The sequence below is a fragment of the Amphiura filiformis genome, chromosome 13 (genome assembly GCF_039555335.1).
Source record: "Amphiura filiformis chromosome 13, Afil_fr2py, whole genome shotgun sequence".
Taxonomy (NCBI): Eukaryota; Metazoa; Echinodermata; class Ophiuroidea; order Amphilepidida; family Amphiuridae; genus Amphiura; species Amphiura filiformis.
The window spans coordinates 20,283,843-20,297,720 of NC_092640.1; the positions used below are offsets into that span (position 1 = coordinate 20,283,843).

Consider the following 13,878-nt stretch of genomic DNA (forward strand, 5'->3'; position numbering starts at 1 on the left):
GAGGAAGTGACATTTTACAGTTTATTTTGTGGTTATCAATCAACATTCGGTGAAATACTTCATTACTAACGGGATACAAAACGGGACATCAGATTCAACGTAAGAAGGTATTTTGAAATAAGCTAACAAATTAAAAAAGAATTACTAAGTGCTCTGTGTACTAGCCATAGGCTTCAACATAAAAGTGTCAAAGTTTAGAGATATTTTCTCAAAATATCAAGAGCTATCTTAAGAACCACTGAACCAATACTAGACTTGTTTCTACTCATTTTAATTCACTTTCAAGCCCATTTCAAAAATTATGGTCATGAAAAGAATGATAGGGTGTATGTTTGTGGTGAATGATCTGAATGATGACGGTGTTGAGGTGTGTGTGAGGGAGAGGGAGAGAAAGAGATAAGCTGATGCCGAAAAGTAAAAAAAAATTGAGAGAAAGTTATTTACTTTCTGATTCATTTGTGAGGTTTTATATCCCCCCTTCCTAAAAAAATATAATTCGACGAGGATGGGATTCGAACCCACGCGTGCAGAGCACAATGGATTAGCAGTCCATCGCCTTAACCACTCGGCCACCTCGTCGTTGGTTGGTTTCAGGTTAAGGATAAATGTAAATAACGATGATGATGATGATGACGATGACGACGACGATGATGATTTAGATGTTGATAATGATAGTAATAGTGATGATGATAATAGTGATGATGACAATGGTAAATGATAAATGATAAATACCCACATGCGTACACCAATTCAATACAAGACAAAAACGATTTGTGGTAAAATTGCTTGTATAAGCGGCGCACCGTAGCAGGGAAAGTCTACTCTGCTATCAAAGTTGTGTAACAATCATTGTTCCATTTTCGTTATACATAAACAATAGCAATGACAATATTGTGCTTATAGAGGAAGTGAAATTTTACAGTTTATTTTGTGGTTATCAATCAACATTCGGTGAAATACTTCATTACTAACGGGATACAAAACGGGCGGGGCATCAGATTCAACGTAAGAAGGTATTTTTAATTAAGCAAACGAATTAAAAAAGGATTACTAAGTGCTCTGTGTGCTAGCCATAGGCTTCAATATAAAAGTTTTGAGATATTTTCTCAAAATATCCAGAGCTATCTTAAGAACCACTAAACCAATACTAGGCTTGTTTCTACTCATTTTAATTCACCTTTCAAGCCCATTTCAAATAATATGGTCATGAAAAGATAGGGTGTATGGTGTGGTGAATTATCTGATTGATGACGATGTTGAGGTGTGTGTGAGGGAGAGGGAGAGAAAGAGATAAGCTGATGCCGAAAAGTAGAAAAAACTGAGAGAAAGTAATTTACTTTCTGATTCATTTGTGAGGTTTTATTCTCCCCTTCCTAAAAAAAAAAATCAAAATTCGACGAGGATGGGATTCGAACCCACGCGTGCAGAGCACAATGGATTAGCAGTCCATCGCCTTAACCACTCTGCCACCTCGTCGTTGGTTGTAAATAACGATGATGACGACGACGATGATGATTAAGATATTGATGACTAAAGGGGTCTATTGACAGGCACATGACGCGTGCCAATATATGGGCGTACCCCCTGGAACCAAGTAAGGCATACTAAATTTAAATTGCAAAATAGCATCATTGAATCATGTCAAACTAATGCATAAACTGGTTCATAAATATAGCAGCTAATATCCTATGAATTAATTATGTAACTTTCAATAATTATAATAATGATTACATGTACTGTACATGTACTGTAACGTACGTACATCGTTAACACGAGTCTGCATGCTCGGTAGTGTATGGCATATCAACTAATGATTGCATCAGACACCTGTGACACACCCCATTACGCCCACCTGACAATATACAGCAGACTATCATGCACACCGAGAGCGAAAGTTGCTAGTGAGTGGCGCACTGTAGCACGGAAAGTTTACTTTACCATCAAAGTTGCAACTATATTATTATTCCGTATTTGCCATACAGGATCACACTGTAATAAGAAATGTGAATGCATAAACACTATAACGTAAATTTAACTTAATAAATAAATAAACAAAAAACACCCACCTAAATAAACCTCCAAAATGCCCACATGCACACACCCTTCTTAATTCAATACAAGACTCATTACGATTTGTGGTAAAATTGCTAGTATAAGCGGCGCACCGTAGCATGGAAAGTCTAGTTTACTGTCAAAGTTGTATAACAATCATTGCTACATTTTCGTTTCACATCAACAATGAAAATCCCAATATTATGTTAATATGAACTAACATTTCATATTTTATTTTGTGATCATCAACATGCGGTGAAACGTGAAATTACTAAGATTCAAATGGGTCATCAAGTTCAACGTAAGAAGAGATTTTGACTTTAAGCAAATAATTACATAAGGACTGCTTCTTATTTCCTTGTACGTCGTACATTGCGCATTGAGCTAGCCCACTATAGCGATTTTAGGGATTGCCACGGACAAAAGGACCGTAGGCAGGGTAGGGCTATTATATTAAGCGGCTATTCGCTTCTTGTTCATGTTGCATGTACGATCGTTACGTTGTAGGGTAGAGCTTAAATAATGACACCATATGAATGGGAATTGAACCAGTAGGCCTAAAGTTTGAACGCGCATTAACATGTCAGTCTTGAAACAATTCATCTAAGTTTTACAAATCAAAGATTATCACAAGTGCTAGTTATGTCCACCTAAATTTCCGCTTTTAGAAACACGCTAAGTGCTGTTTTGTTCTAGTAACATTTTACTATTATATTAAGCGGCTATTCGCTTCTTGTTCATGTTGCATACGATCGTTACGTTGTAGGGTAGAGCTTAAATAATGACACCATATGAATGGGAATTGAACCAGTAGGCCTAAAGTTTGAACGCGCATTAACATGTCAGTCTTGAAACAATTCATCTAAGTTTTACAAATCAAAGATTATCACAAGTGCTAGTATGTCCACCTAAATTGGTATAGGAAGGTTAAAATAAATCAAATAAACCTCATTGTACATGGTAACCAAAGAAACGAACATGAAAACGAACCACCGAATTTGAGAAGACAATAAATGCAATACGATGAATAAGAGTCCAGAGTGTTGTTTACCCATGGGTACGCCACTCACTGTGGACCACAATGGTCGCATCCCAGTGGTGTAGTTCAATAACCTCAATTAAACAATCATAGTGAAAAATTTGACCTCAAGTTGCAGAGTATGAGTTTTTGTACCCAAATTTTCAAAAGGTCATTCAATGAATGTACAAATGTATTGGGGTTAATGAATTGTGCCCTGATAGATGAGCATGTTGTGGATCCTAGTGACTGCATCATTCAGTATCATAGTATCCACTCATAAAATGTTACTAGAACAAAACAGCACTTAGCGTGTTTCTAAAAGCGGAAATTAAATAATGCTCAGGAGTGTTCATTCAAATAACAGACCAAGACCACGACGTTTCGTATTTCACAATATGACTTATTCTGTCCGGCAATTGGGCTGTTGCATTAAAATCCATACACCCCCTGCGGATGATTTCAATAACATTTCAATTCCATTTGCACTTAATGTGTTTCATTCATGCATCTAGCTAGAATTATTTGTTAATTTGATGTCCAGTGGGATATTATTAAATTTCTAAAAATAAAAAAAATGTGACATTTTCCACTTTTTTATGGATGTAAAAGGTTGGATTTGGAATTATTTTAACAATTTATTTTTGGTTGAGATTCTTAAGTTCTCCACAGTGGGGTTGTGATTTTCAAACGGAATGGCCCATTACAGCCTTGATGTTTCTCAGAGCGTTTCGTCCTTGTGGTACGCTTTCTTTTATTTTTACTACCGATTTTACAGCATCTTATTTTTGTTTATTTTGTCCAATTGTAATTAACGAAACTTTGATTAAGAGATGTTGTATTTAAAGAATTAGTTTAAATCCGCGGAAGGACTAATACCAAGTATTTATGTTTATAATTTATTACCAATGAAACTTATCAGGGACCAAATTTGGAGAAACAAAGCGCTGTGTGTCTGTGTAGGGTGGGGTGGGGTGTCTGTACAGTTAGGGGGGCATATAGGGGTGTGTTGTTGTGGGTGGGGTGAGGGTATGTTTGTATATGTGTTAAAGGTATCATCATTTTTAACTAATGCAAAACATTTACAGAGGTCCACCGGGGAGTGGAAAGTCTACATTGATAATACAGTTGCCCATGATTACTAACTCTATAAACGGAAGTCCGACCGTTATTTTTTTTAATTAGGACCATATAATACTAATTTTATACCTTTTTTGTATCCAAAATTTTTGTCAAAATTAAAAAAAATTTTATCCCTTGACCAATATTTGTAAAACGAGAAAAAAAATCTAAAATCTAAAATTTAAGAAAACTGCTTCTAGTTTTGTGTCTTTAGAATATAAATATGCAGTTTTCATCGATTTATAAATTTAAGGTAAGTTATTATGGTGGACGAAAAAAACAAACAAATTTGGAGCTTTTCTCAAAAACTGGTGTTTTCTTTTTTAATTTTATAGATATATGTTTCGCCAGTTGGATTCCTTGCATCATTTCCTTTCTGAAAATGTATACTTTTATGTACCTATCATCATTACTTTTTAAGATACAATACAAAACAATGTCTACAGCCGAGAGTGATATTGTGTGTCCCCATTTTCAACACGTTTACATTATAGCGTTTTTAAAAACATTTTTGTGTGTGCTAGGGGAATGCCCTTTATTTTTTTGTCCAAATAGTATAGTACATAATTATGTAGTTTATTATCAGATCCCCGTTTTAAGATATACTTACTAGAAAATTCAACAAACGCTGGAACTGTTAGAATATCCTTTTCATTGTCATTTTCTGCTATGCTGCTAACCGTCAGAAAGTTGTACTTGGAATTTTTAAGCTGCCATTGTATTGTTGAATAAAAAGCGTTTATAGCCTAGCCTTTAAAATTCCTCACCACCAAAGTTGCTCGTTTTGAAAACAAACCCCAAGTGATTAATGGAGGAAACTCTAATGAAATGCCACCTACTATAACAGCTTTTGGGACCTAATGAGCTGGGGTTGGAATCTAAAAGTGAATTGAACCAGTTAATGTTAAATTACTGTTGAGTTTTACAGTGAGTCATTGGAGAACAAAAATCATGTACTCGGTGAAGAATGTGATGGAAACCGGCAGTAAGCTTTAATAATCCCCGTGTATTAACTGACTTCTATGCCAATAACCATGAGGGTTTGATGTTTGCCGAGCAGTTCTGACTTGCTACCATTTTAAGATATTTTCAACTCCACTTTAGGAGAACACCAGAAAGTGACAAAGAAGGCTGGTTGTATAAATTAAGAAAGAATAGAATTGACAGTTTAAAAAACGACTAGTGTTTATGGACGCTGGAACACAACAATGATCTTATTAATGTTTTAAAAAACATGAGAACACGAAATCTATCGTCTTTGAACAGTATCTTTGCTTTGAATGAAGGTTTGTTAAAAGCCCCCGGGTTTGTCATTCACGGTACTAACTCGTTCAGATAAGCCACCACATGACATGGTTTTGTGGGACGGTGCTTTCCTCTGTTATTAAAGATAAATATGCCCTATCTGGGTTAAAACCACCTATAATCCGAGTTTAAGTTCCTATTGCATCTCAAGGGAGGTGGAAAAGGTTGTAGAAGTTCTGAAGATTTTTGTTTCTCTTTCAAATAAATGTCACATTTTATTCCCGTGTATTCATGAATTTACCTGTTTCGTAAACGTGCCCATGAAGTAAATATATGCTTGCATGTGCACTTTGGGTGACCACCCTAGGGGTGACCATGCCATGGATACCATTGGTACAGATATCGATAACATACTAAAATTTAATGATAAATAATTTACAGAACTCATTTTTCAACTTTCTTTTTTTATTATTAAATTTTATTATTGTTGTATGATAGAACAAATTTCATTTTTCATTTTTTAGTCAAAATTACCATGAAAAACATTTCCCACCAAATGTTAAACAAGTAAATTTGTCCGTTACATTGTTTCACCCAATTTTAAATATTTTTAGAGTACATCTAAAACTTGAATCATGCAAGTAAATACATGCCTTTAAAATGATGAAGCAAATAAAAAAGTAAAGAATTCAAAATGGTTTATATTTCCAGAAGCAGATTGTCGAATTAGAATCCGATCAGCGTCAACCTAGAAGTAAATAATTCATTTAGTAGGGATTACAGAACGGATTAATGCCGGGAAAAAACGATATTACTCACTTTATCATGTCTATAAAACCCATACCATTACTGTCGCATATATCACTTGCATCCTGCATTAAATAATAGTATACGTAATAAATTTAATGTGGAAAAGTAATATACACATTCTAAAAAAAGCGATTTGCTTGTACGACTTTGTTTTATAAATCAAATTATTTACGCTGCATATGGCATTTTGCAAGAATGTATGTTGCTTAAAAAACAAAAAATATATTCATTTCCGTCGTTAGATGAATTGACTGATGAGTTGTTTGCTACTGGCCCGTGGATAATATTACATATGATGCCGCATCACGAACGTATAAGTCAGTAAATTTATATTCAGATATTGTGTAATCAAGAACCACTGCTCCAATACTAGGATTGTTTGTACTCATTTGAATGTATTTTCCATGAAGATTTCAAATATATTCATGAAAAAATAAACAAATTGAAAAATTTTATTAATAAAAATTAGAGTCGGCTTTATGATATCGGCGCTTAATGGGTTATTTATGCTCGTTATGATTTGAAATCATAATAGCAAAATCATCAAACAGAAAGCCTCTGGCCATTAAAATACACGCATTAACTTGACTGTTAAGAGCGGTACAACTGTTAAATGGGCGTGTGTTCCACTTATCAACAATATTTCACAACATAGAGTAACACTTAGAACAGCCTCAAGATATGTATTCGCACGGAAATGCACGCTTTGGATACGAAAACTTATAGCTTTTTTTTTTTTTAGCAAGTGCTTTATAGAATAGGCCTGCAGGCTTTTTGTACAGAATTACGAAGGAAAGATTTTGGCAGTCGGCTTATCTAGATGCAGCATTAATTATAAATGGCCACCATTCTACACGAGTCAATGGCTGTGTAAGGAAATCACACTATATCTCGAGAGATTTGTCTTTCATTGGCAACAGCCACTTAAGAACATCATACACGCAATAGGCAGATTGCCTTTCCTTGGCAGAGATTATAGGTTTACATACTTCAATCTAACAACAAATCGCTCATTTTTGTCTCGATGATGCCAACTAAGCACTGATTTTATATCATTCCGCTTTTACATGACGCAGGTATGGACTATCCGATGTTGTAAATTCGAAATTAAGTGCCATCGCGTACAATACCGAACTCGACACGTGTAATGTAATTTTACCAACCCTGGCGTACCCTTATTTTGTTGGAATTGGAAAGCTGATAACACTGCAGCGTGACTTTTTTTTAACTACTTACTACTTTGAAGCTTCTAATTGCTTCGAAACAGGTTCATTTATATACGTGAATGTTGCATGTGTTTATGCATATGCATCGGAGAATGGCTGGCGAGAGGTAATCGGGGAAATCGAATGAGTTGAAATTGGACCTTGTGGCATTTTATCAAATGGGATCGTTACAAGTACATTTCATGAAATTGACGTCTTTGATCACCAAATAGTGTGTTTAAACAACCAGCGGGATTTGTTGTTGTCATCATGGCGACTTGTGCACATACTTTCAAGATCAACACATTAACATACTTTGTACTGCTATCACTTTTTGTCTGTGTTCAAACAGCAATAAATGTGAAGGTAACAGCTCCAATGAATCCACTCCGAGAAGGTGCAATCCTCTCGGTCAAATGTCAAATATGGAACCTACCGAAAGCATATCAAGTGACTATATTTCGAACCACACCAGGAGGACAACATCAGATGATTTCCGTAGATGGCATCGTAACTTTGGACAACGACAATGCTTTCTTAGCGGAACGTCAGATGGCAGATGGATCCATCGTTTATCTATTATCTGTCATCTATTCTTCAAAGAGTGCTGCCGGTGAATACGTGTGTAAACTGCGTGATATAGCTGGTATATTGACTGATCTACCTAGTGACTCAATCCACCTTGAATTTTCTTACTTTCCTGACAAATCTGACCCAACTTGTGTATCCGACACCGATTCAATTGTTTCTATAGGTAGTAATTTTACCTTAACCTGCAGCGCCGATATTGGCAGCCCACCGATATCGATCGAATGGAAACGCGGTGAAATAGATATGCAAACTGTCAAATACGAGAAACAAGGTAGGCTGTACGCTGTGCTAAAATTTCAAGTTACAAAGTATCTTGCTGATGCAATGTTTTTATGTAAAGTATCGAGTGTTGCTTTTCCCGGGCGTATACAAACATGTCACTACGGGCCGATCATCGTAGATGGTATTGATAGTAATGAACTTAGTTTTCCAAACACAGAAAGACCAGAAAGTTTTTATGAAAAACCAACAATATCTGGTGATGACAAACCACACGTGACAAGTAAAGATAGAGTTGCAATGTGTGCTGAGGAGTGTTCTGGATTATCGACGTCTCGTCAAATGTATTGGGTCATATCGACCATTATAACTGGCAGCATTTCCCTATTGTTTCTCGTTCTAGTATTGGTATTATATTTTAGGTATCAACGTGCAAATGCAACATGGAAGTATCAGGAAGCACGATTTAGACAGATGAAACGGGATCGTCTTTATGCGGAACTTCAGACTAAACAACATGAGAGTGTGATTTATATGAGTTTAAGCAGAGACAATAAACGGATTCAGAAACATGATGTGGAATCGTAGTAAACAAGAAACCCATCAAACTACCACTGATACGTTGGTGTGTAAAGTAGTGCCTATATTGTATATATTAATGTTTGAACAAGTTGAATGGGTTAACATTATACTAACATTACATTTCAAAAATAATTTGTGAAACGCATGCGCTTGAATTCCAACAAACATCAATAGAGGTTATCCACTTCACTCATGTGTGACTTCTAACAAAAGGCGCTGGTTCCCGTAGCATTCCTCATTCAAACAAATTTAATGCACGACCTCGGAGTTACCTGCATGACTTTGGCGGGTTATTTTGAAACAGTCATGGTTGCACATGCAGGTTCTTCTTTTGAAAGTCCTAAACAAGGTATATCAGTCGTTGATAGGATATGCAGCTTATAGAACACGGATAACCTCTATTAGGGGTTCATTCATATATTTTCATGACTAAACGGTTGTTTATGCCCGGTATATCATTTGACTTCAAACGATATCCAGAAGCGGGGTTATGATTTGTTGAACTTTGCTCCTTCAACAAAATAACACCTTATTTCGGTTCTACACATGTCTCTTTTTCCACATTGCTGATGGTAATAAATATCAAACAGTCATAATTTGCGGTCATTTCGAATCATCCCCAAGTCAACGAGGTACAGGAATGTCCTTTCATTGTTAATTGTTGGTTATACATAACCAGGACAAATATACAATGCTTTGTAACCCACCAATTGAACCGGATTTAGCCACAGCAAACAAAGACTATAGCTATTTAAGAAGTCTGTAGACATAGGTAGAAGCTTATTATCGTATTCAACAATATGATTATTGATTGGTTTAAAAGGTGTTTGACCGGCACTAGCGAAATGAGATACATGTAGCACCAATTTGAGGTACCTATGAATACGACCTTCATTTTACACTGTAACTTAGAATACAATTTGCCGACTTAACGGCTGTTTTGTGCATGGGTGGACGGTCACAAATAAGCTTTGGAATGATATGTTTACTATTTATTATTGGTAGTAATGCTATGAAAATGATAATAATTCCAGTAAGCACTTGCTTAACATTGCTCAACTGGACACATCTTTGATGGTTCTTTGTATTTGCCAACGGGAATGTTCGCTAATGTCTTGGAATACGTTCAAAGGTGCTAGGTATAAAGGTTGTCAACCTTTATATAAATGTATCTTGTGTGTATTCTTGCCTAGAGTCATGTTATATTGAATGTACATTATCACTGGCTTTAAGTAGCCACACAGACTCCGCATTACAAGTCTTCGCTATTTAATCTATTCCCATTATATTTCCAGTAATGTTTAACTTCTAACGGATGTATGATGACGTAAAATCTATAATATGTTGTGTCGAATGTCTGGTGGAAATATATTATAGATTTTACGTCATCAAACATTCGTTAAAAGTTAAACATTACTGGAAATATAATGGGAATAGATTAAATAACGAAGACATGTTGCATCGAATATTCTCCATCCATTTATAAGTGGCGGCTTGTGGCGGCTCTAATATGACCGCAGATGTTTTGGTTCTGGCAATGGAAGGTCGTTGTACAGCAGTTCACGTCAACTTTACCATTATGTAACATCACATTTGCATAATAATTAATAATTATACAGCATTATAACATGAAAATAGTAGAAAGGAGAACTATTTCCATGATCAAATAAAAGTATAGAATTAAACGAGATGCTATATGTGACGTCATACAAACACTTGTTCGGCAATGGTCCATTGCCGAACAAGTAACAATGTCCATTGTCGACCAACTATTAAGGATGACGTCACGTATGACCTCATCAATACTACCGTAAACGTTCGCCTAATGGCGCTTTTGGATTCTTAGAAATGTGAGAGCGCCATCCTTGTAAAATCTCAACAGCATTAAGGATACGTGTATGTTAAATTGAGCAACCTGGGCATAATGCCTCAGAAAAAAATATCGTGACATGACCCAATACTTTAGGTCACTAGGTTAGTTGCTAGAGCAGCAAATGTTTTTGGGTTTCTTCGGGTATTCTTTCTCAAAGTGCCATTGGACTTAATTTGTAAATCGATTCATACGTTATACCTCATTTTGGTAAATCTTTTTATAACATTGTAATTTCTTCATATTTTTATTAATATTCTTCAGTTCAAAATTACACCTTCTATTGTCTGACCCGTTAGCTCAGTCGGTAGAGGTGCGCCTTGAATGGTGAATGGTACTTGTTCGAATCTTGATTTCTGCCCCCACTTTTATGTGAAGAAGGTCAAGAAATGTTTTTGGATTTTGTCCCCATTTTACGAACGAATATTGTGAATTTTTTTAAATTTAATTTTAATTTTCTTATTTTTTTTTTATATAAATAGGCACTGCGAACAAACGGCAACAAAAACCGCTGACAAAATTTGCTCCACCTGCTACCTATCAATGCGTGATATATTCCACTACATTTAACAGTTAAATGACCTTTGAAAAATAGAACGGCTTCAATGTTTCAAATTGTGTAACTACATTACTTTATTCATTTATGCATTATAAATGATCAGCTAATTTTTCTTTTCTTAAAAGGATCGAACACAATTAGATCAGACCATTGATCATATAACTATCAGACCACGAAGTAGTTACGTAACTCCGTGATGGTATCGGAACCAAGCACTGTTTGTATGGCGATCATTACGATCACGCTATTTTGGTATGCCCTTTTTATGCCTTCGATAACGGGCTTCGATACTGAATAGCTGTTGAGTGCACATAATACATGTATGGAAAGCCATTGGGGTATTGTGTGCCTTCCAAAGCGCCTTATAACATGTTCTCATTGTGTTGTGGAATCCTAGCCAGTATTCAATGATAGCTATATAGAGGCCTTGCGTTTATCGATTGGCTCCAAACAAAGGATTTGAACCGGTTTCTTCCCCGTAATCATGGCGCAGTGCAGTCCATTCAATCAAATGTTGTCATCAACCTATTTGATCGTAGTGCATTTTGTTATGTGTGTGAGACCAACGCACTGAATGGTCTATTGTTCTATTGTGTCCGATTTGAGCGCTGACATATTGGAAAATGTTGCCAATCAATATTCATGAGAGTGTACATTCAACGTCCAATTTTCGAAATTGGGTGACTTGTGCTTTGCAGGTGTAAAATACATCTGACTGGGCGTTTTAAATACGTAACGCATAAAGGCATTGACATCATCGAATGGCTGCCTATAGTGCTGTTAGTGTTAGGCCTATGTGTGTGTGTGGGGGGGGGGGGGGGGGGACCTCTCACAGAAGAGCTGCCCCCTTCAGTACGCCACTGATAATGATATTATCCTTCTTAAAATAAAATAAAATAAAATAAAATAAAATCTCAATTTGTAAAACAACTTTTATATAGGCCTATTCCGGTATACTTATTATATGTTACATGTATATGTAGCTCCCGGGACGTAGCTATTTAATACCATTATTGTACTATAGACATGCAGACACGTGGCAGCCTTGATGCGTAATCATTCAGCAAACGCATTCAATTTATTTAAATGAAGCACCTAATGTCAGTGGGGTGACAACGAAATACGCATTAGCGGCTAATGTGTGCCTTTTGTGCTTACGGCTACTCAATCACACGCTTGGGTTTATGTATAACAATAGGTACTTTTCGTTCCATTAAGCGCTTTCACGCGACTTTCATTTGATCACTTATTGACAGTAGCCTGCTAGGCAAAGCGTTAATACACTGTCGGGTCAGCTTGCCGATTTAATGGCGGAAGCCTTTGTCCCAAACAAAAGGTACCTTTCGATGAATAGCTTGTCAGATTTCAAATCGGCACAAGGTTTCAATGCGTTACGTAATCTATTTCCTCTCCATCTTATAATAGCTCCATGTGTGAGACGATCTGTCGCGGTAGATGCAATCATGCTTTTGTTGAATGCACTTGAGTAGTCCGCCATATTGATACTTCATATGCACAGCCTCTATTCAGTTGGTCGTTGTATGATTTTGTTCGTTCACTCATTCAAATTTTATTTATATCATTTGAAGGCTGAGCCTATTATGATACATCCTCCGTGGAACAGTTCCAAACAAATATAGCTAGGGATTATTGGGGCAGAGGTTATCTTTTGAATCCTCTTAGAGGGCTATCATTTTTTTCGGAAGGGGGGTCCCAAATTTACAAAAAGTCTGCGTCAATAAAATTGCGCACCCCCTATTTCGGCAACAAAAATTGTATGATCCCAAACTCCAAAATTGTATTGAAATAAGTCTTTTTGAATAAAATAACACACTTTCTGTGGTCATCGGGTGACTCCCAACATTTTGGTCATAAAACATTTTATGACCCCTCCTATTATTCTTTCCAAGACTTTATGACCCCTGTATATTTGGGAACCCCCCTTTCGGATAAAATGATATACCTCTTATGACCACTGATGCATAGGCGCGCGAATTGAAAGGCTTTTGTCTAACACACGCGTCGCGTCACGTCACGTCACGTCGCGTCACGTCGCGTCACGTCACGTCGCGTCACGTTGAAATGTTATCAAAAGTTCATAATAAATTATTAACTCCACAATTACCCTTATCTCCCTACGTGATAAATAGTCCGTGAAATAGTCCATGGAATTCCAGCTTTTCATCAATGCCGCAAAGCACAGCAAAGCTTCAATGAATAAAATAATCGGGATTGCTGGAACTACTTTTAAACCACAGCCCGTATCCTAGTTTAGTGTAGCCTCTTTTGCAGGCGGTGCGTTTTCGCTTTTCTCAAACTATGAGTGTGATAAAAACACGAGTAGCCTGCGACGGAGGCTACGTACAGTGCGCACACCACTAAATAATGCTCCCACTGAAACACACGTGAAAATGGCCTATCAAAACAAAATAAGCTACCTCATTCGCGTGTTTCAGACTTATAAAACACGTTAGCCATTTTGCAGAATCTGTGAGGTATATGATGCGGTATTATTTGGTCTTCTTTGATGGCGGTGTAAATAGCTGGTCATATAATTCGCAGTAGGGGATATTTGCTCTCGTCTCGGTTGTCTTTTGCTCCTTTT

The 13,878-nt window shown here is 36.5% G+C and overlaps 2 non-coding genes across 2 annotated transcripts; both read right to left on the bottom strand.

Moving 5' to 3' along the window:
• Nucleotides 1–497: 497 nt before the first annotated feature.
• On the bottom strand, nucleotides 498–579 carry Trnas-gcu (transfer RNA serine (anticodon GCU)). The gene has a single exon. It is a non-coding gene; the product is annotated as a tRNA-Ser (tRNA).
• Nucleotides 580–1,394: 815 nt separating this feature from the next.
• Trnas-gcu (transfer RNA serine (anticodon GCU)) lies at nucleotides 1,395–1,476 on the bottom strand. The gene has a single exon. It is a non-coding gene; the product is annotated as a tRNA-Ser (tRNA).
• Between the last annotated feature and the right edge of the window lie 12,402 nt (nucleotides 1,477–13,878).